The following is a 17170-nucleotide window of genomic DNA, read 5'->3' as shown; positions in this document are numbered from 1 at the left end:
AAAGCAACTCGTACCAGTCCACCTTGGCCTGGCCTTGTTTTGGAAGTCCCACGGTGCAACTTGCGTCTCAGCATGTGTGATTGTGCACCATATGACCGGATCGTGCAAGGGGCCTATTTGAAACGATAAACCGCGGTAGCAGCAAACAAGGGGATATAAAGATGTTTTCCTAATTTGGCAGCGATGGTTAATTTTTTGCGCGCATTTATCAGCCAATCACAAAAAAACCCACAAATTTTGGAATACGTCATCGCCATAGGAAATTCCTGGTAACAGAAGCTGTTTTGGTACGGTTTCCTTTTGTTTTGCAGGTTCCAGCCATTCCCAATTCAAGAAAGGAGAGGGAAAAAACCTTTGCTATCCGAGGTAAATTAAATGTGAAGACTGCTAGTACGCTGGACAGAACTGTTCTGGATCGACGTTTTACGACAAAAAATCAAAACGCAAAACGATGCAAATAATTTTTTGATTGTCTTAAACCTTATTAAATTCCACTCATGGAAACTTATTAACCGCGCGGCCATGGGCCGAGCGCAGTTCTAGGTTTACCCGTGGTTTATTTATTTTTTTTAACCGCGCGGCCATGGGCCGAGCGCGGTTCTAGGTTTACCCGTGGTTTATTTATTTTTTTTTTGTCGGTGACCAGACGCAGACCTCCGCTCGGCCAAATTCCGAGTCACGCAATGTGTGATGTTTTTTCCGCCAGAAGCTGTTAAAACATCAATACACGGATAATTTTACGGATATTGTTTCCTTTGTTGTGGGTAAAATATATTTTCTTTTGGTTTTATCGAAGCGTTGGATTCAAAGGGATTAATAAATACGCTAAAAAAGGTATTACGTCAGCCATGGAATGCGTTAACGTTGCAGCTTTCACTTTCGCTACGTGACTAATAAGATCGTGTTTACTTTGGAAGTTTATTTCGCCAGAAGCGACGGTCATTAATTTATTTGCAAGTTTGCGAGTATTTCTTGTGGTTTTAGGCAAATGAAGTAAATTCTTTGGCTCTTTCATCGCAGCGAGTTCATAGATCGGAAGGAAAATGAAATATTTGCAAGCCAAGCAAAGAACATGTCAGGACATGCAATGATTACGTCATTGGTAGGGAAATAACCACCGTACTAAAGATAGCTGTCGATAACGCAATTCTTGAATTATGTGACTCGTGTGACTTCTTTGCTAGCCCTTTACTCAAGGAAAATATTAAATTTAAACTTGACTTTTAAGAAAGAAAGCTGTTGTTAATAGTGTTCGTATCTTCATGCCCATACTTATCCCAAAGAAAGTTCCAGATTAACACTATTATGTCATCGGAGATTTCGCAACGGCTATGACTGATGGTGCAATAGTACAGTCTGTGTTGATCAAGTGATGTGATGTCTACAGTAATCAATGAATCATCAAGGATTACTTTCGAATGTACACTGCGTTGCAACTGTAGTGCTAAGAAAATAGTTAAATTTTAAAAGCGTGGTTTTAAGATCTAACGGATCTTCTTGTTTTTTTTTTTTTTGTCGGTGACCAGACGCAGACCTCCGCTCGGCCAAACTTTGAGTCATGCAACGTGTGATGTTTTTCCGCCAGAAGCTGTTAAAACATAAATACACGGACAATTTTACGGATATTGTTTTCTTTTTTGTGGGTAAAATATATTTTCTTTTCGTTTTATCAAAGCGTTGGATTTAAGGGGAATAATAAATACGCTGAAAAAAGGTATTACGTCAGCCATGGAATGCGCTGACGTTACAGCTTTCACCTTCGCTACGTGACAAATAAGATCGTGTTTACTTTGCAAGTTTATTTCGGCAGAAGCGACGGTCATTAATTTATTTGTAATTTTGCGAGTATTTCTTGTGGTTTTAGGCAAATGAAGTAAATCCTTTGACTGTTTCATCGCAAGTTCATAGATCGGAAGGAAAATTAAATATTTGCAAGCCAAGCAAAGAACGTGTCAGAACGGGCAAAGATTACGTCATTGATAGGGAAATAACCACCGTACTAAAGATAGCCGTAGATAACGCAATTCTTGAATTATGTGACTTGCGTGACTTCTTTGCTAACCCTTAACTCAAGGGAAAAAAACAATTAAATTTAATTGTGACTTTAAAGAAAGAAAGCGGTTTGTAATAGTGTTCGTATCTTCATGCCCATACATATCCCGAAGAAAGTTCCAGATTAAGACTATTACGTCATCGGAGATGTCACAACGGCTACGACTGATGGTGCAATAATAGAGTGTGTGTTGATCAAGTGATGTGATGTCTACAGTAATCAATGAATCATCAAGGATTGCTTTGGAATATGGACTGCGTTGCGACTGTAGTACTAAGAAAACAGTTAAATTTTAAAAGCGCGGTTATAAGATCTAACAGATCTTCTTGTTTTTTGTCGGTGACCAGACGCAGACCTCCGCTCGGCCAAACTTTGAGTCACGCAACGTGTGATGTTTTTCCGCCAGAAGCTGTTAAAACATAAATGCACGGACAATTTTACGGATATTGTTTTCTTTTTTGTAGGTAAAATATATTTTCTTTTTCTTTTATCAAAGCGTTGGATTTAAAGGGAATAATAAATACGCTGAAAAAAGGTATTACGTCAGCCATGGAATGCGCTGACGTTGCAGCTTTCACTTTCGCTACGTGACAAATAAGATCGTGTTTACTTTGCAAGTTTATTTCGGCAGAAGCGACGGTCATTAATTTATTTGTAATTTTGCCAGTATTTCTTGTGGTTTTAGGCAAATGAAGTAAATCCTTTGACTGTTTCATCGCAGCGAGTTCATAGATCGGAAGGAAAATTAAATATTTGCAAGCCAAGCAAAGAACGTGTCAGAACGTGCAAAGATTACGTCATTGATAGGGAAATAACCACCGTACTAAAAATAGCCGTAGATAACGCAATTCTTGAATTATGTGACTCGTGTGACTTCTTTGCTAACCCTTAACTCAAGGGAAAAAAACAGTTAAATTTAATCGTGACTTTAAAGAAAGAAAGCGGTTTGTAATAGTGTTCATATCTTCATGCCCATACATATCCCGAAGAAAGTTCCAGATTAAGACTATTACGGCATCGGAGATGTCACAACGGCTACGACTGATGGTGCGATAATAGAGTTTGTGTTGGTCAAGTGCTGTGATGTCTACAGTAATCAATGAATCATCAAAGATTGCTTTGGAATATGCACTGCGTTGCGACTGTGGTACTAAGAAAACAGTTAAATTTTAAAAGCGCGGTTATAAGATCTAACAGATCTTCTTGTTTTCATATAGGTCACGCAAGGAAGACTTGCGTTACAGCGTATCTAAATTTGCGTGAAGAATCGCAAAAGTGCGGAAAATTGCGCGATTTCTGGGAAAAAACGGTTGTGGTTTGCATCGACATCGTAGTGTTAGACCAGTGCTGTTGTGCGAAGGACATCGATACGTGTTTATGGATTTTTTTTTTCCATGAATTCGACGAGATGGCATGAGTAAGGAGCGATAATCCATCCAAACAACACTATAGTCCTGCGATATGTCAGCGGTTTAGAGAATCGAAGATTCAAGCTGTGATGCTGCCACCGAAGGGCCATAGTCCGTGAGCCAGGCAGCCAAATTTAGGCTGTCGGTATCATTCAGGGTGAATAAGTTTCATGGTGTTTTTTGAAAGGCCCTGCCATTGTAGACTTGGAAAATCCATGATAGCACTGGATCTATGGTAGCTCATCCGTGCTGACTGCATTTATTTGCACCCCCTCCCAAACTATATCACATTAGGCCCATAGGTAATGTTCAATTATATGCAGCTACAAATGCTTATAGAATGCAATAAAATGAAGGGTGGAGACATAGTTATACTTTTAAGAGTCTACATAATGTGTTTGAGAACATTTTGTTTAATACGCGAGCCTGCAAATTTTGGTCAGCGGTATGTTAATTTATGCCATGTCTGAGAACTCTGTTGCTTGATGTATCCGCCATTTTGAAAAGACCAACTTCGTTAAGGTAAGTGTTTAAACTACTAGAAACCTATCAGTCACTTAATTATTCCACAAAATATGAATTTGTGAAGGTGAATTAATCAACATGACACGAGCGTGGGACAAATGAAAAATTCTGAGTCCCCGACAGGAATCGAACCCATGATCTCCCGAACACCGGGCGGGCGATCTATCCACTGAGCTACGAGAACTCATGGAGAGCAAGGTCACTTAACTGAGTTCATATATGATAGGTGTCCTGCATACTGCTAGGATCAACGCTATCGAATTCATCGTGAGTAGTGATAAGTTAATAAAGATGGTGAATTGGGACAAAGTAAAATTCATCATATATGAACTCAGTTAAGTGACCTTGCTCTCCATGAGTTCTCGTAGCTCAGTGGATAGATCGCCCGCCCGGTGTTCGGGAGGTCATGGGTTCGATTCCTGTCGAGGACTCAGAATTTTTCTTTGTCCCACGCTCGTGTCATGTTGATTAATTCACCCTCACATTTCATTACCGAGCTTAAAATTCACCGTCTTTATTAACTTATCAAAATATGAATTTTATAAAAATTTTAGTTTTGTGTACTCTTAATTTTGAATGAATCGGTTTTAAAAACTTTTTTCGATTGCCAAATAGCATGATAAAGACGTAAGAGCTGAGCACAATATAAGATGTTCTGTAAAACATAATCTAGAAAAACAGTCCATTTCTGTCGTGGCAATCAATGGCTGGAAATATCTTTAACCTTCTTCATAAAAACTCTAGTATTTTTTTAAAACTTGCTCTCTTTTATGCAAAAAAAAAATCGGCTTATCGGTTTTTTTTTCCAGACAATTCACCTTTTATCTATTTCGAACTTAAATTGTACTTTGCATTGTGAGAAATCAAATCAGCTCGCATTAAATCTTTTTTGAACTGTTTTAGAAGTTAGCCTTTCAGTTCGATCTAAAACTTGAAAATAATCGATCTATTACTGAGTGCTAATTTACTAGTGCATCTATAACGTATATGAAATCATTGATATCATTTATGCTATTGTTTCAGAGTAAATAATAGATTTATCTAAATTCTCCATTTATAGTTACTGAGCTTGCGTTTGCAATTCAGATTGAATGAAAAAGGACAAGCACCATTTCATAATACACTGTGCTGCATGTGATAAGGAGGAAGAACATCTTGTGTCTCCAAAGGACATCAGCTCTTGGCTGGCTTTGCTGGAAGCAGCCAAAGTTCGAAATCATCAGGCAGTTTTGGATGTCGCCAAAACAGTCCAAGAAAATCACATACCAAATATCGCATATCACCGAAAATGTAGAAGCCTGTTTACTATGAAAAGAGACTAACCCATAAGTGGTGTCATTGATGGAGAGCATTACAACCGTGGCGTGCGGGCACACAAGTACCTGTATGAAGCTCTGATGAGGTTAGCATGGGCTGAGTTCACGAGGAGGCTCGAGAGCAGCGATCCCAATCATCGCATCACAGTGGCGTCTTTTCTTGAGCAGGTGGATACACTGGCTAATAATTTGAAGGAAGAGAGCTTAGACCAGCTGCTTCAGTGCCCAGTCCTGCCTCAAGTGATGACTATGTGGAGAGAGTTCCTGAATCATCTTCGTCAAAATAACGGCGAACTTTCAGCATTCTGGATGTCATATGTGGATATGGTAGAGGGAATAGTTCTTGGCCTGTTGCGGGCATCTCGTGAAGGTGACTGGGATTACATCTCCATTCCATACGAATGATGATCCCTTGGTGTTTCGCCTATGACAAGGTGAACTATTTACGATACCTGACTCCTTACTTTGCTCAGATGACAAATCTCGGTGACAAAAATCCTGAAGTACAGAAGGCATTCAAGGAAGGCAGTTTTTCTGTTCAGTTAGCCAGCAGCAATCCCTTTGGGAGGATTCCAGTTGACCAGACAACTGAGGTCACAGTGAACAAAGATACCCAGAATCCTGTTGGAACCACACGCTTTAGCTTAAAACCTGCAACTGTTCAGCGCTACTACCTCACAGCAGAATACCGAAGTGCATTCCTTGGGCAGCTAAGAAACATGGTGCAAGGATCCAACATGGAAACGCAGCATACAGAGCTTCAGTCACCAAGAATAAAGAAAGATGAACTGGCGGTTTCGTCCATAGTTGACCCCATCCAAGGATGTGTTAATCCATTTTCCGAGAGCCAAGAACTGATTAGCATTTCAACTGCAAAGAAAGCCCCCAGAGAGATTGCTACAGACCTGAAAACAGCACATGGGGTTGGTGAAAGATGTTACGCAAAGTTTAAAGAAGAGAGGATGGAGAAGACTCCTCAAACCAGGAAATTCCATGACCCTCTGAAGACCAACAAACTTAAGACATTCAGCGACATGAACAAGAAGAAACAAGTGCAAACCAACGACCGATCGATTATTTTAAAAGCAGACAGGTCCTTGTTTGGACGAATCAGAAATATTGCACAAGAACGAAGCTTGCAGATGGATACCATCCTTTCACACCCTCTTGGACCACTTCCCTGGGCCTTGTCAACTCCAGATGGCCTTCTGAGAAAGACCAACGAGGTCTCCCTGGCATCACTGTTACAGAAAAATGTACAGTTCTCTGAGGAAGTTCCTGTAAATTCTGCTGCAGTTATTGATGGCATGTCTCTGGTGCAAAGGCTAAAGGGAGATCACCTGACCTTTGGTGATGTCCCTATGACTGTCCTGTCTATGGCAGTGAAAGAAGGGGTGTGGTGTTACAGAATAGACGTCGTATCTGACACCTACGAGGAGCTATCCATTAAGAACAGTGAGCGGCAACTGCGAGGTGAAGAGTCAGGACACCAGCTTGTTAACATCACTAGCACACAGATAGTTAGGCAGTGGAGGAATTTCCTGACAAGAGTGAGCAAGAAGACGAGTCTTATCACCTTCATCGTCAATGAGTGGAGAAAGGAAGAAGACAGAAGTTGGAGGAGAAACTGTTGTATGCCAATGCTGGTGATACATGCTACAGAATCACAGCGGAAGGTTGTGAGGAGGTTCCAACACTGAAGTCTCAACAGGAAGAGGCAGATGGACGCCTACTGCTCCACGCTTCCCATGCAGCTAATGAGGGTTTCACCTCTGTTCTTGTCTGTTCGGAGGACACTGATGTATTTATCATGTCCTTGGCATTTAGCAATGAGATAGGAGCTTCTCTGTTCATGAAATCTGGAACTTGTACACGGACAAAGATTATTGACATTACAAAAGTTGCTGCCTCACCTGGTCCAGGAGTGTGCAAAGGTGTTCTCGGAATGCATGCATTCACTGGATGTGATTCTGCGAGCGCATTTGCAGGAAAGAGAAAGGCACAAGCATTGAAGATATTAAAGAAGAACACAAGGAGCCGAGAAGCGTTAACAGAGCTGGGAAAAGAGTGAGACCTACCTCCTGAATTAACAGATAAATTAGAGTAACTTACATGTCTTCTTTACTCTAATAACACGGTCACCACGAAAGTCAATGAGCTGAGGTACCAGCTGTTTTGTTCGAGATAGAAAGCCACCAGCTTCCTCCTTGGAGAGATTGTCTTGTGAAGCACGCAAAGAGAGCAAATTATCAGGTTGCCATATGGAAACGGTGTTTAGAGAAAGACCCACAAGTTCCGACTCCTGTTGAACGTGAATGGAAGATCGAGCATGAAGATGGTGTTGCCAAGATAGGAGTTGACTGGATGGACGTAAAAGCGGCACCAGAAGCCATACTTGAGCTATTAGCGTGTAACTGCACTAAAACGTGCGTCGCCCCTAAATGTGTCTGTGTCACAAATGGCCTAAGATGCACTGATATGTGCAGGCTTGCTGAATGTGAGAACCAAGGTTCTGTTCAAAAGATCGAGAGTGCCGATGATGACGATGGAGTAAGCAGTGATGAGAAATATTAAAATGAACGCTTAAGAAGTTTCTATGTGATAATAATAATAATAATAATAATGATAATAATAATAATCGAATATTTCCTCAGGATAGCCCTTCAGTACAAAGTACTGTTATCAACGGGGTCCTGCTAAGAATTAAAAACTAATAAACAAGAATTATTAAGATATATAAAATAAGATACATATTGAAAACCGTTAAAAATACAATAGAAATTACAAGTAATAATCGTCTAAGGTTTTCCTAAATAAAACTCTAGAATTAATGTTTCTTAAACTTAAAGGCAATAAATTAAAAATCGAGGCACCTAAAAAATAAAAGCTACGGCGCGCAAAATCCAGTCTGACTTTTGGTAGTTTTGCAGTTTTCCCATTGTTGCGAGTGTTTAAAGCGTTATGATGTAATCGGTGAAAATAGTCTTTAAATGGAAAGCATGCAGTTCCATTAAGGCAGTCAAATACAAAGCAACACGCTCCTTTTTTGTAAAAAGTTATCAACAGTTAAAAATCGAAGATCACAGTTCTGCGAACTGCATGTATGCTTTCTATGTATGCCAACTGGTAAATATAGAAATTAGGTCACGTGACTCATTTACTTAATGATATTCTTAGCTATACTCATGTCAAAAAATATCAGGAAGAACGTCAGAAACATTAAAAGGAGCAGTTTGAATTAAAATGGATTGGTGGGACTCGTAGTACAGCCTTACAATTGTCTGTCATGCAATAGTGCCATTTTAAAGGCCCTGGTCACGTGTCCAGTGATGTAAACGATGGGATAAACAACACAAAAATATAAAAATAATATTTGTAAAGCAATGACACTGTTGAGTAAGTGTTTTGCAGATTTTGATGGACATTTAAAGCCAATGAACACACGTATGTTTGTCCAAACCAACTTCAGCCTCGTTTCCATGCTTAAGTCGCGCTCTGGTCATGTGACCAATGAAATGAACCATTTGTAATTTAAAAAATGTTGTGTGAAACAATGGTACTGTTATGCATGTGTTTTGTTCTTTTTGGTGGACAACTGAAGCTACTAAACACAAAACAAGCTCCAGCCTCGTTCCCATGACTGAGCCATACTTTAAAGAGCACTGTTATCCACTAGCTACCATAGGATCATTGCTATCATGCTTTTCCCCACTATTTATGGGCTAATCTACTAGAAAACCACCATAAACCTTATTCACCCCGGATGATACCAAGCAGCCCTGCTGGCTCACGGACTACCACAACATGCCACGAGGCAAACCAAACAAAGTTATTTCAAGCTGTTATGCGAGAAAATGGCGAGCTCCTGGTAGATGAACCCAGAAAAGGTCTAAAAGCACAAATACCAGTGTCTGAGGTTCTCAGTCGACAGCGCTTTAACACAGCAATATCTTGTGCATTTGTGGCCTGTGCGAAGCGCGAGCTAAAAGCAGCCATCTTCAAACCATGCGGAAGACCGATCCGTGGCAAGAACAGTTTCAAGAGTTCGATAAAGATCAGTTTCTGAAGGAAGTATCGTATTTCAGGGACCAAATAAGTTGTAAGTCCTTCTCATTCTTTCTTGTCAAAATCTTGACAAAAATATCCACTAGCACGTCAAGAGTTTCTTCGCAAAAGAACACTCCAAATTTACCGTATGGGGCCCAGTTCTCGGCCACAAAAAACGTAAACTTGTATTTCTCACCTTGGAATAGCCGTAAGGAGTTAAAATTTCACACATAACTAGCTTCAGCATTCAGTTTACACATGTAGAGCTATCGACTGCTCAACGCTGTTTTCTTCTGAGTAATAACGAAAATGGAGGCTTCGTTCGTGGGCCCAGTTATCGGCCAGCGGGCCCAGTTCTCGACCACAAAAGAGTGCATGCGATTCCTCAGAATGAACAACGCTTTATTACCCTTTTTTGTTGTTAAATCAATTATAAGGCTTGTGTTTTGATATTTCGATCACAAATTATTCTTAAAGAGCTTTGTTTCATGTTAGAAAAGGAAGTTTTTTGCACACCTAGTTTTTCTCTTAAGTGCAGTCAAGCGAGGCTAAAAAGAGTTGGGTATTTAAAACGGGGTTAAGTCAGAGCTCATAGTTTTCAGCATGCCACCCCATTACAGCTTTATTTTTGCAACTGACTTGACAGAAATACTCCACACAAAACTATGAGCGCTTTTAGTGTTGAAGGCGAGCAGGGTGGCCGAGAATAGGCAAATACGCAAAAGTACTAAGGAAATATTGAGGAGTGAATTTAGGTCAAAGAACTAAACACGCCAGGAAAAGTTTATATTTAACAGATAGCTTTATCACTCTACGTTCTTTATGCCAAGAATTGGCTCATTTGGGTTTTCTAGACGGACAAAATATAAACTTGAATTAAACCATGTAAGTCGAGTAGCCGTAAACAAACACGTTTTCGGGGAAACCAAATTCACCTACCTTCGCGTCACCTCGATGTGCTCACAGAAAAACTCGGCAGGATGAAACAAAACTCGGCAGAACGGAAGACAAGGAATCAAGCTACCTTTGGAAACATTTGCTTTTTATTCAGATTCATTTGTGACGCGAAAAATAAACGCTGAACAAAAAGTGGCCGAGAACTGGGTCCGGCCGAGAACTGGGCCCCACACTGTACTCTTCTTTCTCAGAAATGACGTGATTTTGCATACTTTTGTGACTCAGTTACCAAATTTGGACAAGGTGTAATGGAAGCCTTTCTTGCGTGATCCATATAACAATAACTTTCCATGTTTGGAACTTAGTAAAGTTTAAGACAATGACAAAATTATTTGTGTCACTTTGGTTGTTTTCATTTTTTGTTGTAAAACCTCGATCCAGAACAGTTTTGTCCAGCGTGCCATATAAACTAATTAAGCGCGTATATACTCGGGTTAGCTTCCCCTACCCCTCCCTCGTAGCCTAGGGTATGAGATTTCCTTATGGCTAGTTGCCCGCTTTTGGCTTAACTATTCTTATGTTCTCTCTGTCGATTAACCAGTTCACACAGGAGTACATGCTGATAATTTCAACATATAGAGGATCAAGGCCAAGTCGGTCAGTCGCATTGTCTACAAACTACGCGCAGTGAGACGGAAGTAATGCAAGATATCAAGTTTTGCTTAAAATTTTGCTTAAAGTTTTGCTTTTGTTTGCTTAAGATTGCGCGGTGAGAGAAACACAGGAGAAACAGGATTACGCGCCATTACAGCGCCGAGCTACAAGCAACCAAACAGACTTACGGTAACTTTCCTTGCCATTTAAGAGTGGATAGAGATGAACTTGCGTTGATTAATTGTCGGTGGAAGTGTAAAAAGGGCAAATGTTGACCATTATCGCTAGTTCACTCACGAAAATTGACCAAAACGACAATTTCACCCGCGCAGTTTCCCGCCGTTACAGTGACCGTGGTCAGAAATAAAAAAATCCGGACAGCGCTAAGAACCAGTCAGATTGCAGGATTCGTTACCGTGCCCTCTTACGAAAAAATAAACAACCTCGGACTTGAAAATGCTGCCCTCGGCCTGCGGCCTTGGACAGCATTTTCAAGACCTTGGTCACAGTTTTTTACTATACGGACCTCCCAGCCGGCAAATAACATATACATTGTATGTTTCGGTATATTATACTCTCATCAAACTGATTGTGGTATAGTAAGATGCCGAAATATGACTGGTATTGCACTATCGGGAAATTTCTGGTGACAGAAGCGTACGTAATTTGCACCTTCCGGGCATTCCCAGTCAGGGCAGTGCATATTTATATGTTATTTGCCGGCCGAGAGGTCCCTATTAGGATAAACTGCACGGTCCGAGGTCCGTACTCAAGAACGCGGGCGCAGTGTTTCCCAATATGGACCTCCCGGCCGGCATAAAAGGTGTTCATTTTTTTTCTCTACGGTATTGCTTTGAAACTAACTTTTGTATTGGATTTTAATTAGAGCCGTTCAGTTCAATTCTGGCGTACGTATACCTTTTGACATTTCGGGAACAAAAAGTGATTCTGTTTGCAAAATTGTTTGACACTGTGTTGAATGTTTACATTTTACGTTGTTTTACGGTGTAATAAAAAGCTTGAAAAGTTGCTAAAGTTGGAAACTTCGAAGCGGCCCGTACTCGGGATCCGAATGGGAAATTATTAATTCAGCGATTATCCAATCAGATTCAAGGATTTAGGATTCCAGACGGCTGAGAAGCTGGGGAAAAAGTCAGAGGAGAGATGATAGTGTGATACAGGAAAAACTGGATTCCCAAACTGGCTAAACATCGAGTCCAATCAGTGACCTGAGTTAATAAATTTCACGACTGAAATTGAAGCGTCCCATTTCTAAACGATCTGAGTCGATGACAGCGAGCGGGAATCATTCTATCTATATCTATCTAAATAAAGATGATATTTCCGAAAATAATTTGAATCGTTATTTGAAGGAAATTTCAGTTAGAATTCTACTTAAACGATTAGATTATTCGCTCTCAATTTCTCTAAGGCGATAGTTGACTCCGCCTTCGGCCTCATTAACTATCACCTCATAGAAATGTCAAGCTCATAATCTAATTGTTAATTAGTAGTAGTAATATATTGGCGCCACTTAGCGCCAGTACGTCACTGTTTACTCTTGTTCTCTCGTTCAAAATCGTACATGGTGTCGAAATCAGCGAAGATATCCAGGAAATCCACGACAAACAGATAAAGAAGTAGGGCTTCTTTTGAAGTCACGCCTAAGTCCAAAATTAAAAGAAGGGCTGAAAATACCAACTGCAAATCGATCGCGTCAGATCATGTCATTTCTCCGACATTCTGGCTCTCTTCCCCAAGTTGTCTGTTGACTCTGTTCGCGCTCTAGCTTGCGAACGCAGACGTATTTCCGGCTGTCGCTTATCTCCGCCGAAAATAACGTCTGCGAACCCGAGCCAGGAAACGGTTTCTGTGACGTAATGACTTTTGTTTCTCATTGGCCAATCAGATTCCGTGATAGAATGAAACTCGAGTGCTCCTCGCAGCAAATACCTCGAACAGTAGTTCTGGGGCTACTTGAGCTAAACTGTGATTGGCTTAAAATTCCTACGTCACAGAAACCGTTTTCTGGCTGGGGTTCGCAGACGGTATTTTTCGGCGGAACCAAGTGATAGCCGGAAATACGTCTGCGTTCGCAGGCTATTCGCCTTCTTGATTTTCAGTGATTTTTTACACGGGAGAACGAAGACCGGAATAGACTGGACTCGATCTATTACATCATCGTATTAGAAAGTCTCTGTTTTCGTCCGTCCACACGTAAACGCAAAGCGGCGTTTTCCTAAAACTCCACACTGGGGCGCCCGAAAATGCCTTTCATGTGTGGACGGCCGGGAAGACTTAACCGGGGGGAGAAAAATCTCCGTTTTCCAAAATATCCGGATACGGAGAGGACGGGGCCTTACATTATAAATAGAGGTAATTGCTTGACGAGCATTAACTCAAATATCCATCCGTACCTGTTCGTGTTGTCAGTGTCCATATTCTTTACTTCAGTTTGCGGTCATGCTCGAATTTTTTTCTGGAGTATTGAGTCCTTTCTGTGGCTGGATAAGCTTCTTATTTCTTATAACGGCGCTTATTTACTGGCTTGGTGTTTTGGAGTTCGCTCTGATAAGCCATGTTCCTCTCCCAGCACCCAAACCTTGGCCATACGTTTTTAATATTATTTTAATTTTTGTTAGGACTAGTTGCTCTTAGAAGTATTTCATATTTTAATTCTGAATTTATCTTAGCGAATATAGTAAATGTAAGTAGTAATGTTATTATAAATAGTCGTGCGTTTTTGTCATGATCCCCTGGCTCGGGAGATTAGGCAACCACTCCTCCTACGTTTACGACTTAAAATAAAGTTACTTTACTTTACCTTATACGTTGGAAATCTGATCGAGGTCGCCCGATATGGCGGCTTGCGCAAAGCGTTCGTTGAATATGACAAGAGATACGGCAATGTTTACACAATGTACTTGGGAAGAAGTCCGATGATTACTGTGGCCGACCCAGAACTGCTGAAGCACATTCTCGTCAAACATTTCGAGAAGTTTCGAAACAGACCAGACTTAATGAGAAGTAATCCGCCACTTGAATCAAACCTGTTTGCTGCAAGAGATGAGCAGTGGGAGAAAGTTCGTTCCCTTTTGACGCTAACCTTTAGCTCGTCTGATAGCTACTCCTGTGGGCAAAAGTTTCATTCCTTGAACCACACTAAGGCCCCGTCCACTGGTGACGTATCCGGATATTTTTGAATCCCCAACTTTTTCTTTCCGGATTGAAAAATTGCCCCGTCCACACGTAGCGTATTCCAATCGAATTCGACTGTCCACACGCATCCGATAGTATCCGGATTCACTCTAAAGAAACTAGGCCTACTCGTTGTGTCGCCATATTGGTTTATTATTTGGTAAGAGACTGGACACGATTTTGCTGCGTCATCGGATTCGAAAATATCCGGATTCACCGTCCACACGTTATCGGATTCGTTGCGGATTTATTTTTTTCCACTCTGGATTGCTGCCGAATTCACCGGATGCGTGTGGACGGAAGCCGTATCCGGAAAGAAAAACTTGCGGATTCAAAAATATCCAGATACGTGTAGACGGGGTCTAGGTTACACGCGTTGAGGCAATCATCAGACAGGTTTTAACTGCGATGAAAAAATATACCTTCTGTTTTTATATACATGTACAAAATGTTTATATGTACATCCTGACATGTTTTCAGATAATAAACCTTCAGATCACCACTATAATTACCATAAACATCTTGTACATATAAGAAGTTCAATAGAAAGTGTATTTTTCATCGCAGTCAAAACCTATCTGATGATCGCTTTAAGGCGTGAAACTCAGAGTTAAAACTAACTTATGTTATCTCTTTGATTTCTCCGTATACTATATCAAGCTCTGCTTTAAAGCATTAAGCAACTTTTTTTGCCGAGCAAGACCGTGACGTAGTTATCTTCCAGATATATTTCTTAAGGGCAAACTTGTTCGATTTCAGTGCCTGGGTTTTCATTTGCAACTTACAGTAAGAATAAACTTGATATTCTAATTATGTATTTTAATACTATCAAGGGTTAGGGTTGCATGAGATCACAAGCATACACGATATCCAGAATGTTTAGCACTAAACATGAGTTGGCGGCCACAGTTGAGTTGATTTCAAATGTGGACAATATGTGGACAATATTTTCCAAGGCCGATTATCACCCGTACTCGGGAGAGGAGCCCGGGCTCCTCCGGGAAGAAACGTGGACTCTAGAGAGCGGCCGAAGGAAATCGAGCCTAATATTTTCCCAAACGAGTGTTTCTACGTGAAGTTCAAGTGTGAAGTAACGCTCCTGAGGTGACACTAATGGTTCGCAACAGCAATCGAATGCAAAAAAATTTCTTGTTGAAATAGCACTGGACAACTTTTAACTAGATGACCGACTTATGCTTGTGAACCATTTAATTTTTTTTAGTTAGTTAGTCAGTTGACAGTTGTTACGTGTTGCTAAATATTAGTTCGTTACTCGTGAAAGTCTTTTAGTCAGTTTCGCAAGATCGTGTTGCAATGTATTATACTAGGTTATGAGATTTCTTCTTGCGTCCCGTAACTCTTCTTATGTTCGCACAAGAGTACATGATGATAATTTACGCAGAATAAGGAAAAAGATCAAGTCGATCAATTCGCTTCTCCACAAAATGTACGCAGAGGGACACAAGTATAAGCTAGCATATAAGTTATCAAGTTTTGTTATCAACTAAATATTTTCGCTCGCACGCGATTGGTTTAAACGCGTCATGCATTGAATATACCCCAGCTAAAACTGGGGAATAACCAATTTTTAAAACATTCCGTGTGTTGCGAAAAATATTTGAAGGAAAATAAACACAATAGCCTCCATTTGACTTTGCACGGGTGTTTGTCCTTGGACATTAACTGTTCTTACTGAGCCTAATACCCCACGAGTCATTTTCTTGGTATACACGAGCCTTCAGGCGACGCGTAGACCAAGAAAGTCAAGAAAATACAAATGACAAGTGAGATATTCCATGATATACCACGAGAGAGCGTTGGATAACTATTTTATAGCATACCATAGAAAATACAGTGGCCAACACCATCAATGCGACAGACATGATGGTATGGTTGGATATAATACCGTCGAATATACAACGGCTTTCCTGTATTCTGATTGGTTGTATTTCCTATAGCATGGTATAAATTTCGGTATTACACTCTCATCAAACTGATGATGGTACAGTATGATACTGAAAGATAACTTGGATTACATTACTGTGGGGAACTTTTAGAATTGGTGTGGGAAACTGTGGGCCATTTAACCTTCAGTCTTTGAGTATAAAATTTAATTGAATAGCAAATACAAATGAGGAAACATCATCTCATGTAGCCTGAAGTTCAGCTGTCTTCTGGTCCACACTCTCTCATGGTAGTATTCCACAGTTCATAAGTTGAAATTTCAGCGCCACTCCAGACTTTATGGGTTGAAAACAACCTCTTCCCCAGACCCGCCATTTTAAAAAGTGGAGAAGGCCCTGGCGACGAGGTTGCGTTGGGGCTTCTGGGTCTGTCCCACATCTCCTTGCCGGTGTCACAGTGATTTGGGTATCCCCGTGTTTTGGGTACCCCCGTACCAAAATCCCTAGTGTTTTAGGTATCCCCACTGGGGATACCCAAAACACTGAAAGCGTAAAACTGGGGCAAGTGAAATCACCCACAATTCTGCTCAAAATCCATTTATCTTTTACGAAGCTTTTTCTCAATAAACTAAAGCATTCTTTTGCTTGATATAAACACAATACGTCTCTTAAAATAGTCGCAATTCCTAACAGACTGTGTTATCCGAGTCCGCAGTTATAACGACATACAAAACCGGATTCACGCGCTAAAGATCCTTGTACAAACATGCACTTGGTGCCTATCGATAACCTTTGAAATGCACATTATTTTAAACCAAAAAAGGCGCTTTTTTAACCTCGAATAGTGCGGTGATTGAATATAGTCAACATGCGAAAGAACACACTGAGATGCGGCCGTCACGCAACATGCAGGTCTCAAGCTGTGATTGACCTCTGTGTATGTTGCCAGTCAGAAATAAACTTTGTTTTAGACTCGTGTGTCGCTCTTTCCTTGACCATCCTTCTTAGTAGATTTTGCCGGCGAACAATTTTCTTTGCTATTAAAGGAGTTTTTTGTCTCGGAGACAAAACCAAAATAAATCTAAATAAAGTAGACAAGGCTAATCTTTGGATATAGGGAAACAAATAGAAGTAGGTTACCCAAATCCCTAGTGATATGGGTATACC

At 40.6% G+C, this 17170-nt stretch overlaps 1 protein-coding gene and 1 pseudogene across 3 annotated transcripts in view; both read left to right on the top strand.

The window, feature by feature from the left end:
• Positions 1-17170, top strand: part of LOC149114758 (uncharacterized) — a 129087-nt gene that overhangs the window by 67533 nt on the left and 44384 nt on the right. The window lies entirely within an intron of this gene.
• LOC149114762 (uncharacterized) lies at positions 7062-7938 on the top strand (annotated as a pseudogene).

This window comes from Orbicella faveolata, unplaced genomic scaffold (assembly GCF_042242905.1).
Source record: "Orbicella faveolata isolate gen_17 unplaced genomic scaffold, um_ofav_v1 contig_13, whole genome shotgun sequence".
In the NCBI taxonomy this organism is placed as follows: domain Eukaryota; kingdom Metazoa; phylum Cnidaria; class Anthozoa; order Scleractinia; family Merulinidae; genus Orbicella; species Orbicella faveolata.
This window is presented reverse-complemented; position numbering and strand designations above follow the sequence as displayed.